Here is a 22,367-nt window from a genome sequence, read left to right as displayed (position 1 = left end):
CCAAACTCCCTTTGGGGCACACAGATGTGCATACAGGTATTAAAACCCAGTATATGAGATAATGCCTTCATTTTGTCAGTGTGGGTAAGAGGCCCTCGCTTCAGGATGGGCCGGGGAGGCTGTTTGCAAGAGCTATTCTTTGCAGCTGGATTGTTCACTGACTCGATGGAGCGAAAACTCTTCCAAAGAAGTGAACTGTCCTCACAGAAATAGCTGACAGAAACACACCAAGTTTCTTGGCATGATGCAGCCGGGCAGGCTGCAATAGATTAGCTCTGCCCTTAACAACAAGTTTCACTGGGCCGATGAGAGATGTTATGGAACCGTATCAAGGGAAAGAGGACTCTAGCTTCAGCTGGCCAGCAGACCATAGGGTAATCACTGCAATGAAAATACTGAACCGGCACCAAGACTCACAAAGCAGCTTATTATAAGGATTTAATATACAGTATTATGGAGAATCTGGATAGCTCTGGTAATGGGATACGGAGCCTTGCTCCTCTCGGTCCCTGGTTCAAATTTGGATGAAGTCCATTTCAACTAAAATTAGTTGCCATTTGAGACAATTTGGAGGCCTTGGCAAAACAAGTTGGTCATCTCATCCCCACTACCAGGAGAGCTGACCTCACACGCAGGGGCTACCTCCCCAGAGTGAAAAATCCCAACTGCAGTCATGCTATAGGTTTCCTTTAAGAACAGAGATAGGAGTCCCACTAACACCATTTTAAAAATGCTCAAATCGCAGACTCCAACCAGAGGGGCCTCATTCAGTTCTGGAGAGTCAAGATCGCAAAGGTTAAAAACAAAACAAAACAACAATGCCACCTCTTATTTTTTTAAGATGTTATTTATTTATTTGAGAGAGCATGAGTTGGGTGAGGGGCAGTGGGAGAAGCAGACTCCCCAGGGAGCAGGGAGCCTGATGCAGGTCTCAAGGATGCTGGATCATGACCTGAGTGGAAGGCAGTCACTTAACCCACTGAGCCACCCAGGTGCCCCAACAAACCGTCATCTAAGGTGAGTCTAGTTCTTCAGTCAGACTTCTTTAAGAAGGCAAACTGGTGGCTTGATAACTATAAGCTACTGTAGACATCAGGGGGTCCTTCCTCATGGGCCAAGTCTGTCCTACGTTCACGTGTAGTTGAAGCTTCCAGGGCAGCCGTCTTCCAGGGCTACTGCTTTTATCAATGCCTGTCTTCCCCGGATCCTGTTCTGTCTTGCTTGTCCAACCTATCAAGTGGCTGAATTTGTGCAGCAACAGGCATAAAATGAAGTCAACAGGGTCTTGTTATCTCTTTCCATCTATAGAGAAAGTTATTTGCTGGCCAGCTACAAAAACCTGCATTGCAACACCCTTGTTTTGCGGGAGGTTAGGAAATATGAGGTTATCAGAAAGGGCCTGAGAGCATCACGGTGGCTGAGGATGCCAAATTCCCAGGGACACTAAAGCTCTCTAAACATCGTGCAGTCCACGGTGCAGTACGTCTGCCCATCATTGATTCGGACTCTCTCCTGCGCTGCCTCAGCCAGAAAAGTGAAGTCATAGGTAGAACTGGATAAAAGGCTGATGTTCTGTGCTTGTGGGCTCCTGGGTCTCTCTGCATTCACTGCCACTATCTGGCATCTGAACTCTTTCTTGTGGCTCTAAGCTCCTGGATGGCACATACACAGGTTACAAAAATTCTCTGAGTGCTGTGTTCCAGGAAACAAAAATCTAGATGGATATATGCTTTCCAGATTGTGCAGCCAAAAATCACATAGACGTAGGCCGTCACACCTATACCCCTTCACGTGTCTGGGTTTCTCCTCAATCTCTCATCTTCTCAAGCCAGAGTCATTGAAACAGGAAAAGAGAAGACCTGAAAGCACCTCTGTCCTGCCCAATTCTGTAGGGGGAGCCACAAAAACTGTCAGCTGAGGGACACTATCAAAGGCATTCGCAGACACTAGAGAGAAGAAACAGTACAATTCTCTGCCTGGTCCTTGAGATCTTGTTCACTTTCCTTTGCAAACCAGCCAGGAATGAAAATCACAGGTAAAATAAGCTAGAGTTAATCCATTGTCCTAATATAACGGAGTAATAAAAAAATAATTTATATTTTAAAATGAATTTTGATGCACCCACTTGCTCCACCTTCCTAAGGTAGCTCTAAATGTAACCCGATAGAGTTGTGTTTTATTGGCAGCATTTCTATCAGTGGCATGCTTTTCTGAAATTGCAGATGGTGCTCGTAAGTTCTGAACAAAACATGATGTCATCTTCTGCATGGATTCATTCCTTGAACATTCCATATCTGTTTAAGCTACACAAATATACTTCATGTAGACCTGTAAGTGAAGGTCGAGTCCAGACTTGGGTAATTCGGCAGGTTTTTCACCTTTGTGAATGTCCAACAAGGACTTAGAGGTCACAGAGGATGTAGGAGAAATTCCCTGTATTGAGGGGCTGGACAACAAAATACAAGACACTCAGCAGCCTTGCTTCCTGGTACCTAAAGGCTAGGAGCTTCCCTCTAGCATTATAACCCCAAATGTCTCCATCACTTTCCAAACTACCCTCATCAAAACCTACTGAGTTAGAATATCAATCTGGTCACTTGGTTCCTGGTGAAGTTCTGTGGTGTGTTCCTCCATAATTTACTCTAAATACTTGTTCAACGTCTGTTGCACCCAGGAAATTGTAAGTGCTGAGGGAGCCAGGGCCATGCCTATCCTGATCACCACTGTAGCTCCTGTCATGGACAAGGTACTCGATAAGGTCCATTGAATGAATCAATGAGGAGATGAATGAATGAATGAGCACACTATAGTCATCAAACCTTCATTCCTTTATAAGCACAGGCCAAGTCTAGATTGTGATGCTTCAAGACATTTGCCTTTAAAGATTTTATGTTGGGCTTAGTATCTACTTATATTAGGTATAAATGTAACTCCCATGGCATCTCGTGTGGACATAAGAACACTCCTAGCTCAATATCTGAAGCATCAGGGTGATTTCTTGGGTCGGAATCATGGGGCTTTGTGTCAGAGAGTTAATATTTAGAGGAAGCAAAGAGGCAGTGTCCCAAAGATCTAAAATCTTCCTCCCTTTCTTTGTGGCTGCCTTTTGTACGTTCTGCCTGGAGTCTTGCAGTGGCTTGTCACATCTTGGGGAGGATCTCATGTCGTATGTACTATCCAGATCCCGACTCTAGACTCTGGGGTGCTGGGAGTCAGGAAGTCTGGATTTGCATCCCAGTTTTGTCATTAATGAGCTGTGGGAACTTATAAAAGTTCTCCACTTCTCAAAGTCTCTGTTTCTTTGTTTATAAAAGGAAGGATGGGACTAAGAGTTTCTGACTGTTCTTCCCAGCTCTCATAGTGAACATTCAGTGATATTTCATACCTGGAAATAAACAGGAACAGGTAGATTCAAAGCTGTGAAAAGGCTAGAATGTGGTTTAAAAAAAAAAAAAAAAGCGAAGGTTGGAAACGGAGCTTTGCGTAGTTGACAAAGTACCCTTGGAACTTCACAGAAGAAAAAGAAGGAAAACAAGTCTGTTTAGATTGTGCGGTTTCTGTAAAATGAATTTAACTAATTTCTCTCTGTGTCTAGAAAGTTTTCTATTTCTTCTTGTATTACCTGGCAGATATGTTGCATGACATATTTTTCTTTACTTTCAATGTTCAAAGGTAGGCTTTACCAGTAAGTCCTAAGCTGTCCAAAATAGGCACCACATTATGATGGTGGCTGTTAACTATCAGAAATGAGAACCCAGATTTCTCAGTGTTCATAATTGCAAATAAATAATTTTCTCCCATCAACTAAATAATTTTCTCCCTTGCGGAATCCTTAAAACTCTGAGCTTCAGTTTCAAGATCAATTCCTGTAAACTTTATCATATTTAGGCCTAAGCACATATGAGTTTAATACTGAAATGTTAAAGAGCTGTAATTTGGGGGTTCTAAGATCATCTTATGGTTAGCCCGTGAAATCAGGGAATTACTCTTTTTGGAAAGAAAGGAACTGAAATGCATTCATGTGGTGACAGGATTTTTTTGAACAGTGTACAGCCTCCTGCTAGGCTTGCTTTTAGAAGAGGTATCCTCTGCGCTGAGGCAGCTCTAATGAGATAGAAAAGCATCTCATCGCCCCCCGCCCCCCAATTCAGCACCAGCTTCGGGCCCACTCTTTGAAGCATCTCCTTGTACCTACTGACCTGCTTTCCTCCGAAGGTGCCAAGGAATCCTAGGGCTGCGTGAGAACTGTCTCCACAGCAAGGACAAAGTCTAGCATGTGTTAACAAGCTCCTGTACACAAACAACAGCCTTACTTCTTGAACTAAAAAAAATCAAAGAAAGAACAGTGTCAATTGTTGTGCTTTTTATATCCACCTGCCACAGGATTTTGAGCTGAGCAAAATGCAGAGAATTTTTTTAGAACCTTTCTCATTTTTCAGTGACTTGAAATTGAGCATGAGAGGGAGAGATAGAATAGCACTCTGTGTGTGTGTGTGTGTGTGTGTGTGTGTGTTTATGTGTGTGTGTTGGCCTGCAGAAGGGTACAGGCTTTTGGAAGGCATCACTCATCCCTGAACTCTAAGAGCAAGACTCTGAACTGTGAGTACTTTAATATGCAGAGAAATAGGACATCCCTGGATGCAACTAAAAAGCCCCAGACTAGATTCTTTTTTAGCTTTACCCAGGAGCTCACACCTTTGTTATATTCCACCGATTACCAAAGACTTGAGTCACCTCCACTAGGTTATAAGTGGTTACAGGCAAAAACCAAATTCGCTAAAGAGGCCTTTCCTCTGAGTCCAGGGGGAATAAAAATGGAAGAAACTGACGGCCAAGGCTGCTGAAGGGCTAAGGCAACAGTCTTGTCTCTCCCCATTAAAGTCTTTAAAAGCTTAACATAGTTTTCATTTTTCATCATTAATTCAAATCTAAGTCTCTTGCCTTCCTCACAAATCCCCCCTCTACCTTGAGTTGGCTGCTCCAGGAGCATCTTCCCTGTTATTATTAGTGGATAATTGCTTAACATTTTCTAGAGGTAATTAACCTTGCCTTTGAAATGAAAGAAATCCCTAAATTGAGCAATATGATGAAAGCCATTCTTTCATGTAATTTAGTCCCATCAGCCAAGTACATCAATTTCTAGCTCAAAGGCAGGGCTAAAGAATAAGCAGTGGCGATATTCTAAAGAAAAAAACTCAAGGTCTTAACACTGTCAATCTCAATTTCTTCAGAACAGGGCTCCCAAAGCGTCAGCCTGATTGCAAGAGGCCAGTGGTTCTGTTGAGTCTCAACATTGTGACCTGAACAAAGGGCATCTGTTGGAGTCCATGTCAGGCATGTTAGGGGCTTCATGCATACCTGAAGATGCTGGAAGCTCACCCAGGACTCCTAGTTCTGCATTAAAATATAATTTCTCTCAACATTTTTAGAAAAACAAATGTCCTATTGCAAAGAGGTCTGGTAGTCTCCATGCAGTTTGTCAATCCCCGCCGGCATCCATATGCCTGCCTGTTTCATAACTAACTGCATAAGCAGCTCCATTAAGACCATTGGTTTTGAGGTTATGAGTTCCCACAGACAACATGCTTGCCCCCCTGCCTCCACCTAAGGCTATGCCCAGCTGATTTCAGACTGATGGATATCAGAATTTTCTCTCGCCAAGAGAAAGATTTCCAAGATGGGGACTAAACAACATCCCCTGGTATCTCGTTCCAAAGGTTGGGAAAGTTCTGTGCCAGCAAACCACTTTGTGGTTGCATTCAACGCTCTCTGCTGCCCTGTGGTTAGCTAGAAGTCAGTTTACCGCAGGGCTTTTATCACCCAGCGGCTGCATTTAGCTTTCTGGGTGACCGTGGCCCACACCCCAAACCAGAGGAAGGCCCTGAGGGGCTTTTTGAGGACCATCCAGAAACCCTCTGAGATGCAGGAGGTCCAGATCAGATCTACAGACTTAGATTTAAAAAGGAGAGAGAGAGAGAGAGAGAGAGAGAGAGAGAGAGAGAGAGATCACTTTGGCGCCCTCTGGGGGCAGTTTGTTGCCATCCCGTAGATTGTGAAATCATACGTTTGGGTAATTTCATGTCAGTATGGAGACAAACATCTTGTTAGTGATTTCCTCATATGGCTTACCAGTACCCTTTCCTACATTCCTTTTGTTGATTATTTTACATGACCACAGGATCCCTTTTCTCATGGAAACTTCATCATAAAATCTTGTACCAAAGGGGAAAAAAACCCAACAACAACAAAATTAAAGCCAGAGATTTTGATTGTGTCTATCAGTTCTGTTTATTTTGATGCAAGCACTGAAGGCAGATCTTCAGCCATCCTTTTTTAAAAAAAGTTCAAGTTTCCCATTCACAAACATATGATTTGAGTTGGTTTCATTCCCCTTTAACAAATGGGGGAGTTCTAGGGGAACAAATATCATGATGCATAATATTGAAGAGCAAGGCGTTTAGAGTCTGACTATGATTCCCAGCACCATTACTGAGTCTTTGGGTAAGTTACTTAACTTCCCTGCACCTCAGTTTTCTCAAGTGTAAAATGGATCAGAGAAGAGTGCCTTCCCCATAAGGGTGCTCTGAGGACTAAATGAGATAGTGCCCATGAAGCACATTGTCGTCCTTCACAGGTATCGAGAGTCTTTGGCACTCAAGAGAGTGCAGGAGACTCAGGAGTCACCTAACAAAGGCACCTGCCTCATAAGGTTAAAGGTGTAAATTAGTTAATGAAGGCAAAACACTGGACTAATGTTTAGCACCTAGGAAACAACTGAAATTGTTTGCTGTTATTATTTTCCTTGTCGATCTCCACTTTCAGTTGAGCAAACTAAAGCACACAGCGGTCAAGTAACTGGCTTAGGAAACGGACAAATAGTAAGCAGTGGAGTCAGGAATGCATTTGACTCCATGGCCCATGCTCTCTCTATGACAGGAACTATTACCATCAGTGTTATTTTGACAGGAGAAGTAATTTTCAAGTAGGTTTGCTGTCACCTACCGAAGAGAAGTTTCCAATTCTTCTGAGAAGAGCATACTCTGCAGCATGAGCCTACCTACACTAAGATACTAAAAGGGTAACCACCCATGAACCAGTCTTTTGGTTTTGTGTCATAGTAAGAAAAAGGATATTTCCTGCTTGCTGAGATCTTTGACTTGACCTGGGGAAGTGGAGATAGTTGATAAGGAATTTAGAGGGAGGATCCAGAGGAGAGCCGGAAAGCATTCTTAGGGTCTTCCTGCTGAGGTGAACTGATTTGAATGCCTGGTAACTTCTAACCTTTCTCTAGAAGAGGCTCCAGGCCACCCCACTTTCTGATTCTTGCATGGAAGATGCTCTCTGCTCTTCTGAGAAGTGATTGGAGGATTCTTATAATTTCTGTTGAACTTGGATAGAGACGCCCTAGGCTTAGCATCAGGAGACTGTTCCTAATGTAGTTACAGTAGAAGTGCTCCCTGACACAGGGCTTTCTTCGGTTCTCTTCGTCCGCATATTACCAGCTCTGCTATCTAAGCTGCTAAACCTCAGAGTCTCCCAGCTCAAGGATTTCCCATTGATTTTAGCTTCCAAAAACAGATTTCCCACTGTACCACCAGATCGTGACCGTGGGCGAAGTCTCCTGCTATTCTGCTTACTGTCTGCAAGTGCTGAGGCTTTGGAAACTCAAATCTCTGAGGTCGTCTTATTTTCTCTGAGGGCACAGAGCTAAAAGAGGACGGTTTGTTGTTTTAGGGAAGACACTCACTCCTAAGAAATTTCTAGCTGTTGAGCAGGGGAAAATAAAACTGTTTTGGAAAAAGATTTTCTGACGTCGAAGCGGTACAAATCTGTATTTTAAGGAGATGCTTTCCTCAGAGCTGTTGCTGAGATGTATCTTACATCTGAGCTCAGTTTGGCTCTGAGACTTCCTGGTGCGTTCTCCTGTCCCTTATTTAGGCAAAATGGTAAAATACTTCATAAGTTAGTTCCTTTTCTTATTCACATGCTCTACGAGGAGAAAAGCCCACTGGTACTGAAGTAAAACTACCTGAAAAATGTGTTTTCCCAGGAAGTGCTGTCCAGGTAAGAGGAAGATGTTTTCAGGTTGAGTATTAGTCTTGAAGCCTCTGGAAGACTTCCTAGTGCCTGAAAGCTGTCATCCTAGACACTCACTACTAACAGAGAAGCAATGCGACAACAGTGATAATGCCACTTACATTGGCCTTTATGTTGGTCTTTACTAAGTTCAAGTGCACCAGGCGAGGTTATCGATGGCCTCTCACCTGTGTTACTGCTCCCATTAACAGATGAAAACTAAACTTGCAAAGGTATCTGTCTCATGAAAGGGCCCAGAAATCACTCAATGGAGACAGAAAAATAAATACAACTTCAGTACTTTTACTATTACACCATAATTCCAAGTGTAGGGTTGATAAGGGTGGCTGTACACAATGTAATTAGTCTTTGAGTAGCAGGGAGGCCTGATAGTAGTATATTCATTCATTCAGGCACTGTTCATTGAGTACTCATTATTTGCCAGTTATTTTTTTTTTAAACTTTTATTTATTTATGATAGGCACACAGAGAGAGAGAGAGAGAGAGAGAGGCAGAGACACAGGCAGAGGGAGAAGCAGGCTCCATGCACCGGGAGCCCGATGTGGGATTCGATCCCGGGTCTCCAGGACCGCGCCCTGGGCCAAAGGCAGGCGCCAAACCGCTGCGCCACCCAGGGATCCCTATTTGCCAGTTATTGATCAGGGAGTGGGCTGTAGAGTCCCTAAATTCACAGAGCTTCCATTCTAGTGGCTAAAGACAAAAGAAAAATCAAAATAAAATATCAAATGGACATAAATACTATAGGGAAGCAAAGGAAGGGAGCTAGGAAATGCTGAGTATCTACACAAGGTCTTATTTTCCATTGCGTGGTCGAGGAAAGCCTCCACAGGAAAGCGGCATTTGAGCAGGCATCTGAAGGAAGTTAGGGTTCCATGAGAGTTGTTAAAGTGTAATTTTCAAAAAGTCAGAAAGCAACTCTCATATAAATAGAAACTGAACACATGTCAAAAATTCATTCTGCTTGGTAGTTAGTAAAGGATCAATAAAATGTTAAGACTGGTTTAAAGGGAATTCAAAAATCCAGTGTTCACAGGAAGTTTAATAACGGAATGCTCAACTAAGAAAAAAATGTTAGATTAGAGACAAATCTGGTTAAAGTCCTACTATATTTGATATAAACTCTATTCTTGGAAATTCTCTAACAGACAGAGATTATTTGGTGTCTCCTGGAAGAAAATCTACAAACTAACGAGAAACTTCACTACCTCTAGGCCTTTTAATCACTAGTAAACAGTGAGCCAAATAGAGTACATTTCCCTAAACCACCCTTGTGGGAGCCTATTAAACAAGGTACCTAAAGCACGCTGAAAAGACAAACTACTCACCTTTTTATTTTCAAGTTTGGCTTTCTTTTTCTTCTTCGGCTTTTTTGTTTGTGTGTTTTCGGTAGTGGGGTTTTTAAGAAAGTCATGCAGATAGCTGGAGGAGGAGCGTGGCAGGCAGAGACAAAGTGAATGAATCAGCCCATTTCCGTCACTCCAGGAGAGGCTCCCTACCAACGCAGACGCACACATTCACCTGGGCCTTATTTTTTTTTTAATTTTTATTTATTTATTTATGATAGTCACAGAGAGAGAGAGAGAGAGAGGCAGAGACACAGAGGGAGAAGCAGGCTCCATGCACCGGGAGCCCGACGTGGGATTCGATCCCGGGTCTCCAGGATCACGCCCTGGGCCAAAGGCAGGCGCCAAACCACTGCGCCACCCAGGGATCCCCACCTGGGCCTTATTATGAAGTTTGGTGTAAGTTAATAGCTGGGGGTAATCTGGAGAAGCTGCAAGATTTATATGGGAAAGAGAATGAGAATTGAAGTTGGGAGTTGAGAGTTGGGAGGATTTTAGAAGATATTAGGGAGCGATGAGTGTGAAGCATGGTGAATAAGGGGAGAATGGATTTGTGCAACAGGTTGCTACTTTTCTTGGGCATGAAAACATACTTCATCTATGCCAGCCCACCTTTGACCATCTCCTGAGAAACTGAGGAAAAATATGGATTGGTTCCAATTACTTTTGGTTTGCTTGTTGGACTGTGTTTTATAGGAGAAAGGAACCATGGTGCTTCCGGGCTTCGTGTCTGTCTGGCACAACCTTATTCTGTTTCTGAATCATCCACATGCATTACGGTGCTTCAGTATGGAAACATTGTCACTATCATTGAGACACAATCTCTGTTTTCCAAAACACCTCTTCCCCCCACGCTTCACACTGCATACAAACTCCTACGCAAACCTTCATGGTAGCTCAAGTACCACCTAGGGAACCAAGTATCTCCAAACTCTTCACTTGGCCAAGTGGGCAATGATACCATGATAACAGAGGTCCTTCAGCAGGTATGGGTGTAGGGAGTGATTTTTTCAGATGGCATTTATAGTCCCTCTAGGATATCTAAGTAGAACTGTTGTTCGGTAGGCAATTTCCTTGTTCTTACTAATGGAGGAAGACAGAGCAGTGTGGGTTCCAGGCACCAGGCAAGAACCTGATGGAGGAGGAAAATAGCACAGATGGATGTCCTATACCTGCCACCAAGAAGGATATTATGTGGAGGGAGGTGGAGGAGGAAGTCGGGGAGAAAAGAGATGAGTTTATGACCCTAGTCTCTTTGCTTTTAGAAAGAGGCTCTTGCTCCCAAACATTTTCTTCTCATTGCCTCTACTACTTAGAAATTCATTTAGGTTAATATTCAAATTTCCTGAAATGATTAAGGAGACCACCATTCTTTCATTCCTTCCTGTAAGTCGGTTCAATAAACACTTGTTTACTTCCTGGTTTTACTGAAGTTTATGAGAGCATAAGAACAGGACCATACTTTGGGGACCCTAAATTAAAAGGGTGAATACAAAGGTGGTTTGGTAAACAGTCATTGAAAGTGATACTGACCACTCTTCATTCTGGTCTCAACTCAGAGTCCTGATGCCTGATGACCCTTGCATCTGAGCCCTGGCCTCAGGCGTGTGTTTCCAAAGCTCCCGACTTGGTTTTCTCTTTCTCTGGAGTACCAGCCTACTGGCTCCAAGTTCATCCTAGATATTGGTAAAAGCAGTACAAATATCCGTGCATGTCCCCCTTTTTATCCTGGGGGATGTTTTCAAATTTCATCCAGCTGATAGTGGTACCAAGAAGCATTCTGTTCTTTCTCCCATCTTCAAGGTCAAGAATTTGATTCCTGATTACTGAGAAAGGCCAGGCTTCTCCTAGAAGGAAATATTTTTGTTAGAGAAGTCTGTGTCAGATTATTTCGTCTGTTAACAGCAGAACCAGAAGATAATGAGGACTATTTGACAGAGACTAGCATTGACAAATGGTACACATTTTTGAACTCATTTCAAAGTACAAACTCCTATTTCATTTCATTTTCTAAGGCTCTGAGTAACTTATAGACAATTTAATTGCCTGTATTTGGAATAGGGAATTCCTAAAATGCTGAATATAATATTTGGATTTAAAGAAAAAGACACCATAATAGAGGCCATTGTTTGAGTAAGTAGAGACAGGTTCATGTGTTTCAAACCTTGGATAAAATATAAAGAAGATCATTGAGCTCTAATTTGAAAGAATTCCACTGAAAGACTCAGAAAACAATCCACTGTGAGAATATGAGACAGAATTATAATACTTACTGGACAATTGTTTGCTAAGAAGCATTTATTTTATATCACTTTTTAACAAGACTGAACTGTCAGATTGTTTAAAATTCCATTGGAAAGATTTGGATTATCACAAAAGTGTTTACTCTTTTTCCTTCCATGTATATTGGATTACTCATGGAAGACAATGGAAAGAATCTGAGAAATGCTGGTATTAACAGCAACTTAGACTCCATTTCAGAAATATTATAGACTATGTAAACGAAAGCAACTTTTGGACACGTATTAACATAGCCGTGATCCTACCAATGTAAGGCCCCAAGAAATGAACTATTCCAGCACTATCAGCAGAGATTATCCTCTGGAAGATGATGGTACAAGTGAAACATGCTTCCCATAAAACAATCGTACTTGCATAGGGGGAAAAAAAGAATCATCTTTATCTTGCTTTGGTAAATACCATTGTCAGCTCCAGCATCATGATTCAGAGTCTGTTTAATAAAATATGACCTTTTAAAGTCATTCTTGAACTATGGAATCATCACCTACAAAGACACTGCTATCGTATATATCATATATATCTTACATCACTCACTGAATATAGTTCCATTAAAAGCATGTTTAGGACAAAGCCTGAATTTCTTCTTGGCATTAGAATCACATTTGCTTATCCATTCTAATACCAGACAAGCATGTCTACTTTTTTTCCCTCCTTTTCTAGGGACATAGATGACTTCTAATGATGCAATAGTTCTCAGCTGCACGAGGGCCACCTGGAGGGCTGGTGGCAGTGGATTGTGGGGTCTCCCCTCCACAGTTGTAGAGTCAGTGTATCTGAAATGGAGGGCAGAGAATGCGTTTCTAAAAATGACATTGATGCTGCTTTCCGGGGAACCACACTTTGAGAACCACTGCACTAAAGGACTCTGGGCAGGGAGTGCTGAAAGCAATTTTAAAGGAAAAAATCTTTCATGTGGATCTGGCTGGTCTTGTGCAAAATGAAAAAAAACAAGCCTAAGCTTTCCCCTAAAGGCTCAGCCTCTCTATGGCCCCCATCTCCAAACAGAACCCTCAGCTTCCTATTTTCCATCTGCTCTTTGCTACCTCAAGTTCTCTAAGGTGCTCACAGATCTTGCTATCTTAATTTACCCCAAAAATGTACACTAATCATAGCAGTAATTCTTCTCAGGACTTTTCCATTTTAACATGGATCAAAAATTTGGACCTGATAAGTGAAATTTGAACAATGAAAGGCATTAATTTTATTTATTTATTTATTCATTTTTAAAGATTTTATTTATTTATTCATGAGGGAATGGAGAGAGGCAGAGACATAGGTTGAGGGAGAAGCAGGCTCCCCACAGGGAATCTGATGTGGGACTTGATCCCAGAACCCCAGGATCACGCCCTGAACCCAAGTCAAATGTTCAACCGCTGAGCCACCCAGGCGTCCCATAAGGCATTATTTTTAAATGGGAAAAAATTTGTGACATTTCCCTTCCCTCACCTACATCACACTAGAGTGATCTAGAAGTTAAATCTCCTCTTGTTACTTTCCTGTTCAATATCTTCCATGACTATCCTTCTCCCAGAGGCAAATTTTAAATGCTTAACAAGGCTTCCAGACTTTTCAACCTCTTCCCCTGCCTACATGCTCAACTTCATTAGCCACCGCTCCTTCCTTCCATTTTATATAAAACAATACTGAACTACTTCAAATTCTCTGAAAATATCCTATTCTCAGGATCATCTACATCATTTTGGGGGACTCAGTGAAATATGGGACCTCTGGACCATGATGAGTCAAAGAATTTCAAGACAGCAACCACAGAGCAATTTATTGAAGACCAGAGGCTTCTAAACATGGAACTCTGTGTGGTTGCAGGTCACACACCCATGAAGCAGCCCTGACTATTCCAGAGAAAATAATCCCTAAGTCCCTTGACACTTGGAGTATCACAAAAACAAAAACAAAAACAGTCAAGGTGTATTATTTCCTTTTGCTCTGAGTCAGTATCTCTAGAGTTGCTGAACTTCAAACGCAGAGAAGCACTTGACCTTTGCCATGCATTTGTTCATTTTCCAGGAAAATTCTTACGTAGCCACAGAGTACAATGTACTACTTTGAACCTGACACTACTTGTTCTCCTTATGCCACGGTCATAATCTCTCACTCTTTGTGAGGTACTATTCCTTCCTCCCAAAATGTCATTTACTCTTTCTCGCTGATAAACTCACATTCAACCATCATCAGAGGCTCAGGTGAGTCTCCTCTTCTGTTTCGAGGCCTTTCCCAAAGTCCAAGGCACACCTGGGTACATGGTACACTCTGCACTTTAGTGGTTTTATCGGGTTTTAATTTGTTTGTGTGAACATCATATTCACTAGGTTCCAAGCTATTCCAAAGCAGCCAGCACGATGTCTGAATTGGAGGAAGGACTTCAGAATGCTTGTTGAATGAAATAAAATCATTTCTAAAGCCAAGAGGTAACTTAAATGTGATTCAGTCTTCCAGAACTACTAGGTGAGGTTGTCAATTTACTTCTAGTTACCACAGAGGGAAGAGGCTCTGGGGCAGGAACTGAACTCCTTGGTCTCTCGAACCTAATTGAAGTGGGGGTGCCCCCAGGGGCATGTTCAGTCCTGCTCAGTGGAGCAATCTAACACATGAGAGAGTTTGAGAGAATTATCAAGAATGCCTTTCCTAGACTGGCTTCATATGGGAACTTTTATTCTTAATTCAAATATCAGAAACTATTGAGGTCTACACTCAACTCTCCCGGGCTGACAATCTAGTTTGTGGTTGATGTAAGTTATTTGCCGCTCCTCCTCCCCCATGACTTCTAACTACTCATGGTCCTTCTACTATGAGTGGGTGGAGAAATACCTTACAAGCTGAAATTCAAATGAATAAAGTCTGCTTTTTGTAAGTTTATGGTTTATCTATGAATTTCGTGTACCCAAGCTATCTTCATCCCTGGTTCAGACAAAATTTGAGCACTGGCAGGATATCATATTTACTCAGGTATTTTTCTCCAAATTGCAGGAACATACTATTCTGGGCACATTTTGAGAGAAGATCCAGGAAGATTTTTATCCCCCCCCCCGCCTCCCCAGCTGTATGATCTTTTTTAGTTGTCCTTTAGCCATTGGTATATACTTTGTCCTTGCAAACAGTCAAGGACTGAAGCAGCATCTGGGTTTTTTTTTTTTTTTTTTTTTTTTTTCCTGGCGAGGCAGGGGAGAAAAGAGAGCTAGTTGTTCCTGACTATCTCTGTATATTGTTGATTCTTTCCCTCTTTCTTTCCCTCTTTCCCTTCCACATCTCGTGAAGCTGATGAGCTCTCACTCCCTCTGGGTGCCTCCAGCCCTTGGACCTCATGAGCTGGGACAAAGGTGGTCAGGTTCAGACCTAAATCTCAAGAGAAGAAGTCCTCAACATTAGATCCCTGTTCCGCAGACACTGAAGCTCGAGTGCCCATTCAAGACAAGGCACATTTATCCACCTGCTCGAAAAGCAAACCCTGGGCTGCGTAAACCACACCCCTGGGAATGCACAGAGAAAGGCTTCCTTGAACCAGAAGCATGTCTCAATAGCCAGGCGACTTTATCTGGATATTAATGGTTCAGTTTTACTTTTAACTCGTTGAGTGGACTTCCTCCCCCCTTCACTCCGAGCTTTGTCGGTGCATTGCCAAATACCACTCGTTTGCTTGGATACTTAATTCAAGTTGCCTTTATAGACCTAGAATCAGGGCCCTCAGCGTTGGGAGGGGGTTCAACAGGTTGGAGAGTCTCTCCCTTCTGACACCTGAGTCTGCCCTACCACCACCACACCTGGGGTTTGTACTACCTTTGCCTAAACACGACCAAGGATGGGGAATTCACTGCCGCCCAAGGCCACTCACTTCCTCGAGTAGCACTTTGAGAAATACCTTCTTTTCATATACCAGATGTTGGCTAAAGTCAACTTGCCCTTGCAGATTTAGATGAAATTGTTTTGAATTCTCATGCCTTATGAGGTAAGCCACTCAGCAAGTCTTTCAGACTCCCTGTTAATCTTTGACATGTGGGCAGGAGGATGTTTATAAGTGTCCTGGCCACCTCCAGCTCCGGCCGAATCGCTCCATGTATGGACGCCTCTCTTGTCCGTGCCTATTCTCCTCTCTGCTCTCACCTCGTCCTCTGCACGAAGCAGTTCTTTTTTCCTGTTTGAGCCTGTCTCAAACACAAGGTTGTGCAAGTGTGGGTGACAAACTTTTAAAGGACAATTAAGGGAACTGCTGGAGTTAACAGTGAGGCAACCGGTCAGTTTAGGATTAAATGTTACACATTTCTATGCTTCTAAACCTCTCAGCTCCCTCATCTCCAGGACTTCGCTTCCCGGCCATCTCTGTGCTTCCACCTCCCACCATGTGCTGGGCTCCTTCTTTTCTTTTTAACTCTTCCCCTCTTGTTGAATTTCTTGCTTATGTCCCAAATTCTAGCTAACTTACTTTGTAGAGAAATTGGGTATTGCCTTTATCTTCTATGCCTTGACCTTGGGACCTCATGGCCCATACCCAGGGCAGTTTACCGACGTGTTTTCCTGAAGACAGCCCACCCCTAAAAGTCTTGTGCTAGATGTTACCCTGTCCCCGTGTGGTTTCACAAAGTCTAGGTCTGACTCCTTGTCAATTCTATCCGGTTCATTACAACCTACCCTCTGTTGGCTGCCTTTCTGCTCTGGAGTCATTGTGATGGAAGGAAGGAACACAGACTTTTGGTAGACCAGAGTCTGAATCCCAGATTTACTATTCATCAGTTGTGTGACATCCATTGGGCTAACTTTTTTGAGACCATTTTTCTCAGCTATGAAATGGTGATAATTATACCATCTACAGGATTTGATTTTCTGGCACATAATAGACATCCAACAATTTTTATTTTAATTAAAAGAAAATAAAATGAAGACCAGGCTTGAACATCTCCTAAGAAGACAGAACTATTTAAGCCAAGTAAGCAAAACTCAATCTAGTTTATTCTATGAGCATACATGGAACTTACCTTGTAAATGCCACCAATAGTCATCAAAGAAAATATCTTCCTCAAATGGTATAAGGTAAGTACTTTTAACCAATGCCCTGCCATCTGGAAACCTCCACCGTAATAACCAATCGTTGTGAAGGTTAAGCAACTTCCTCATTGTCACTTTCTAAGCCATCCTGTAACATCACACCTCTGAGCCTTGTATTCCTGGGTTGGAAGGACCCCTCGTTGTGACCAGTTCATTTCTCATTCAGTAAAATATTCATATCAAGGAAAGCTCTTTAAATTTTCTTTCAACACTTTCCTTTTCCCCAGTCTCCAAAAGCTTTGGCGTGGTGTGGATGAACCCTTCCCAGCCTGGTTGGATCCTTGTTTGTTTTGACCTCTGACCCCTCTCTCTTTGCTATCTTGGCTCTCTTGGCATTTCATCTGGTCTTTCCTCTCATCCCCAGCTTTGGCATTCATGGCTCAGTCACTCCCACTCCTATGCAGAAGGGAAAGAATTGTCTCCTCCTGCCTCTCCCTCTAAGTGCCCTTACGATTCTGACTAACCCGGAAATAGCTTTGGAGATGACTGAGATCAAGTTATGGCTCACAAATATAGTCAAGCTGTTTCCAAATTTCCAAATGGCATCAGAAGTGCTGAGATCACCATGAAGATGCATCCTCTCTTTGTCGGAGGAGACTGAAGCAAACGCTGGCTGTCATATCTCATTTTTTGGCATCACACAAGTAAGCGTCTCGGTACTGCTGGAAAGAAAACAAGTCAGAGATGCCATGATGGCTCTCACAACCCAAATCTCACTAACACACAATATTTTAAAATGTTAAATAAACAAACAAAATATCTTGCAACATAATCTCTGTTCTAGTGCTAAATAACTCTGTTTTAAATACGTAAAACTCCACATAAAAGCCCTTAAGTGTAAAATGCTGGTAAGGAAATACTAAGTGAGATGATCATTTTTAAGATTCATTGACCTACCATATAGGTTACCTGAACCTCAAAACTAACTCAGCTTCTGAAGAGGTGGGAGTTCAGGATGGAAGTTAACAGAATGGACACTTGCCCACTCAGCCAGGCAGATGCTCCAGAACACGTTTCCTTCAGATTTGGCTATTCCTTTGGTGTGGGGGAAGAGCTGCACGACTTCACTGGCATTTCCATATCAGAGAGGAATTCTAAGAGAAAGTATCATATTTGAGCAGCTTGAGGGGACTGTTCTATAAGCAGTTTCAGGCAAGTTATTTGTCTCTTTGAGGTCCAGATGCTCGTTTGCACAAAGGGTATAAAAATGAATGCCAGTGTTCATTAGAAAACAGGTCTGGCTATTGTAACAAAAGTCAAAATAATTGCGACTTAAGAGAGGCAGGATTTTCCTCTCTCATGATACGGTCTGAACACAGCCAGTCCAGAGCTGAGAGGCCAGCTCTCCAGTTTGGGACCAGGCTCCTGGGATCCTGTTTTGCATCTTCCACACTCATCTTTCACCTCAGGGCTAAACTGTCTGTTCCCAACTCTTGCCTTCACATTCTGGCCAGTGAAAAAAGGAGAAAGGGAAGGGCGAGGGCACAATCTTTCCCCCTTTTGGGGCATGAACTGCAAGTCGGGTACCTCTTTCAGCTCGCATGCCATTGGCTAGCACATGGTCATGTGGTCACAGCAATCTGTACCACAAAGTACAGGACCGAGCCTTGGGAAGGGATGCCACGTGCCCAGCTACAGTGCAGGACTTGTCTTGCTAACGAAGAAAAAGGGCACACAGACTCAAGGGCAGCTAGCAACCATCCTTAGAGCTTCCTGTGATCTTCTGCTAAAATAATATAGGTGGAATGTTTGACACAAAGCCGAGGTTCAATTGGTGGTAATGTGGGTGGCTTTTTTTTTTTTAATAATAAGCAAAAATTGGGATCCCTGGGTGGTGCAGCAGTTTGGCGCCTGCCTTTGGCCCAGGGCGCAATCCTGGAGACCCGGGATCGAATCCCACGTCGGGCTCCCAGTGCATGGAGCCTGCTTCGCCCTCTGCCTATGTCTCTGCCTCTCTCTCTCTCTGTGACTATCATAAATAATAAATAAAAATTAAAAAAAATAATAAGCAAAAATTTAAATCAGTCTATTTGATTTCATTCTAGATATAGAGACAAAAGACAAAGGTATGTGTGCCTTCGCACAGAGGCTCGCAAATGTGGGTCTGATTAAGAATGACTGAAGTTTGGAGATAAAGGGACAGGCACTGCACTGGCCTCCTGGCCCTGCTGGGTTTTAGACAGTGAAGGCTTCTCGGTGGCCTCAGCCCTGCCCAGTGCCCCAACCAATCCTGATCAGATTATCACTGGTGGCCTGTCTTTCGGTTCTCTATGCACAATTTGGTGTGTGTTGGGGGAGTCCAATGCCCAACTCATTTCTTCAATTCTGGCATGCATCTGGGCTTCTGGGGAATTTCTTCCCCTACTCCATTGGTTCAAACACACCTCATAAATGAGCCGACCCAAAACATTACACAAAGGAATGTTACCCACGTCCCTTGTACACACTGCCGTGCTGCTATCATTGCCTTTCATGCAAGGATTCTTTTTCTTTCAAGTTCTAAGAACAGAACAGATAGAAAAAAGAAGATGACTGGAAGCCAAGACAGTAGGAAACTATGCCAGAGAAAGATATATCCAGAATAGAAACAAGACAATAAGCATACATATGGCAGTGGGACTCTACAGTAGAGAGGGGTCACATGGTAGCGCTCCATCAACCCAGATCACAATATAGGAAGGCATAAGACACGTCCTACCATGTTGGAAGGGAGAATTGATAGCAGTGGTATGGGAGGAGGGTGATTTATGCATCATCCCACGCTCAGATGATTCTTACATTCAGCTGGACACCCAAGAAGGACATACCCTGAGTGAAGTTACTTGCCCATTTGGCACACTACTATGTACTAAGATAGTATTTCACTGACAACTAGAAAAATTTCAAATTAAACTGTGGAGCAATCCCCCTGTGGGTGTGTAAAGGAATATTTTACGATAAGTGTCTTTGGGGCTTTCTCTGTCAAAAATGAAATAGTCTGACCATTAGAACGAGAGTCAGGGGAGAAATTTCACATGGACTCTAATGAAAAAATAAGAATTCAATTCAATGTGAGAGATTCAAAGGGTCTAAGTGGCCATCAGAACACTGTGTGGGGGCAGCCCGGGTGGCCCAGCGGTTTAGCGCCTGCCATCAGCCCAGGGCATGATCCTGGAGACCCGGGATCGAGTCCCACGTTGGGCTCCCTGCATGGAGCCTGCTTCTCTCTCTGTCTGTGTCTCTGCCTCTCTCTCTCTCTCTCTCTCTGTTTCTCTTGAATAAATAAAATAAAAAGAAAAGAACACTGTGGTTTTTTTTTTTAAGGTTTATTGAGAGAGTGTGTGTGAGTGTCCACGTGAGGGAGAGGGCAGATTGAGAGAGAGAGAGAATCCTCAAGCAGATTTCACACTGAGTGCAAAGTCTGACATGGGGCTCGATCTCACAACCCTGTGATCCCCACCTGAGCCGAAACCAGCTTCAACCAACTGAGCTGCTCCAGTGCCCCCAAAACACAGTGTTTTTTAGTTGAGAGGGCTACAGATTGCTTAGCCCATGTGCTCAGACAGTGGTAGAACCACAACCTACGTGCTGGAGGCTCCTGGTCCAGTGAGCCTTGTCTGGAACTTTCTGACATCAAAAGAATCTCTTACTCTATTAAAAAAAAAAATCTCTTGTGGGAAATCGTTAATATGTTCTTAAACTGATCTTATCAAAAAGGATGAGACCTGAGATGGTGAAACAAATTCTAAGTGTATAAACAATGTCATCCAACTGTTGTATAACGACCACATTCCAGAGGAGTTTTCAGAGTGACAAATGACTTCAGGCAAACATTTGGTTCTGGCGGCACATTTTGTAAGTGGCTTTAGAGGAAACGTGGAGCTCAGAAGAATGCAGAAGAGACTGGTGATCTAAATAGGCCGGGAATGAGGAGAATCCTGTGTTAAATGAGTGGAACAGAGACTAAGGTAATGTTTCTGAAATCCCCCTTCCTATCTGAGGGGACAGTAGGGACCACCTACACCCGGAGATGCTCCTCTTAAGTGAAGAGCTGCTCCGTGTGACCCAAGCACGACGGCAGGGATCGGGGTGCATGTGTAGGAGAGTGACCAGTGACCATCCTAGCAGTAAGGAGAGAAGGCAGGAGCTGGCAGGCAGTGGGCCGTGGCAGGCAGCAGGTCGAGGGGAAGGCACACCAGGATTCAGAGGACTTGCGGCCCAACCTAGAGCTGTCATAGTTGTCCTAGTTATGCCCCCTTGGGCAGGTTATGTCACCTCTTCGGCCGGGCTTCAGTCTCCTACACCATTAGAGGGGGTTTCACTTCATCTTTGCCAGCTCTAGAATGCTGCTTTCCAGGGTTCGCTACTCAAATGCCTCCAGCATGGTTTGTCAAACCTCCAACCTGAGGCAACGTGCCCCCCCCCCCCGGGTACATGTGACAGTGTCACAACTGGTTGTCACACAGTGGGAAGGTGCTACTGCTCTTGGCATCTGGGGGTATAGGACAGGGATGCTATGAAACATCCCACAGTGCAAGGACAGCTGCCCGCAACAGAGAACTGTACAGCCCCAAACGTCAGTAGCGCTGAGCTTGAAAACCACTAACCGAAAGGACAATATAATGACAAACCCATTTCAGCCAATTGTCATGCTGCCGGATGCGGTTTTTTTTAAGAGAATCTGAAAATGTGGATTTTTATGTAAAAATATTCCCAACTGAAGATATTGCAACACTTTTTTTTTTTAATATATAGAAAATACTCAGGGAGCCAAATAAAATGGGCCCTTAGGACCAATCCTGTCTGCAAGCTAACAGTTTCTGAACTCTTATTTAGCCACATACTGTCCAAGTCATTAGTGTAGTTTAACTGAAAGCATGGATTTTTTTTTTTTTCATCTGTACCCAGATATGTGAGCCAGAGTGAAGCAGGTCACGGTTAATCCATGTGTGGGCTCATACAGCCTGTGTGTGATATAGTGGAAAAAAAACTCTACACGAAGTGTCCAGAGACATTTCCACTTACCATCTGGGTAACTGTGGGGTCAGAATCATTACAGTCTCTGCCTCTCCCAGAAAAGCCCTGTGAGCCCACGGCGGTCGGTGCTTCCTGGGGCCGCTGTGAGAAGCCCCAGTCACGGGGCCACGGGTACTGCAAGTGCAGCCAGTTTTTCTTCGTGTGTTGCCTGGGAGCTAGGGCCGGGGGAGACCAAGCTGCAGGGCCAAGCGGGGGCTGCAGGCCGCACGACGCTTCCCGGCCTGCCTCCTGAAGGGCATCTTGTTTGCTTCCAGGTTTTTACAATTATGAATCGAGTTGATGCAAACGTCCATGTGCAGGCTTCTGTGTGGACATAAGTTTTTAGTTCCTTCGGATAAATACCAAGGAGCACAACTGCTGGACTGTCTGGAAAGAGTATGCTTAACTTTGTAAGAAATCACTAAATTTCCAAACTGGACTGCATCATTTTTGCATTCCCACCAACAATGAATGCTGCTCCACATCCTTGTCAGCATTTGGTATTGTCAGTGTTCCAGATTTTGGCTATTTTAAAAAATGTGTAGTGGGATCTCCTAGTTGTGCATTCCTCTGAAA

At 43.4% G+C, this 22,367-nt stretch overlaps 1 long non-coding RNA gene across 4 annotated transcripts; it reads right to left on the bottom strand.

The window, feature by feature from the left end:
• Window positions 1–886: 886 nt before the first annotated feature.
• Window positions 887–22,109, bottom strand: LOC119866407. 4 transcript variants are annotated; one of them, XR_005379988.1, is made up of 5 exons: window positions 21,801–22,109; window positions 17,261–17,458; window positions 10,974–11,287; window positions 4,200–4,321; window positions 887–3,385 (listed from the first exon to the last, which is right to left on the bottom strand). It is a non-coding gene; the product is annotated as an uncharacterized LOC119866407 (long non-coding RNA). The 4 variants fall into 4 exon arrangements; XR_005379985.1 differs by lacking the exons at window positions 887–3,385; window positions 4,200–4,321 and having other exon boundaries at window positions 8,609–11,287; XR_005379986.1 differs by lacking the exons at window positions 887–3,385; window positions 4,200–4,321; window positions 21,801–22,109 and adding an exon at window positions 17,694–18,475 and having other exon boundaries at window positions 8,609–11,287.
• Between the last annotated feature and the right edge of the window lie 258 nt (window positions 22,110–22,367).

Source organism: Canis lupus, chromosome 27 (genome assembly GCF_011100685.1).
Source record: "Canis lupus familiaris isolate Mischka breed German Shepherd chromosome 27, alternate assembly UU_Cfam_GSD_1.0, whole genome shotgun sequence".
Classification (NCBI taxonomy): Eukaryota; Metazoa; Chordata; class Mammalia; order Carnivora; family Canidae; genus Canis; species Canis lupus.
The sequence above is the reverse complement of the archived record's forward strand: the minus strand, read 5'-3'. Positions and strand labels throughout refer to the sequence as shown.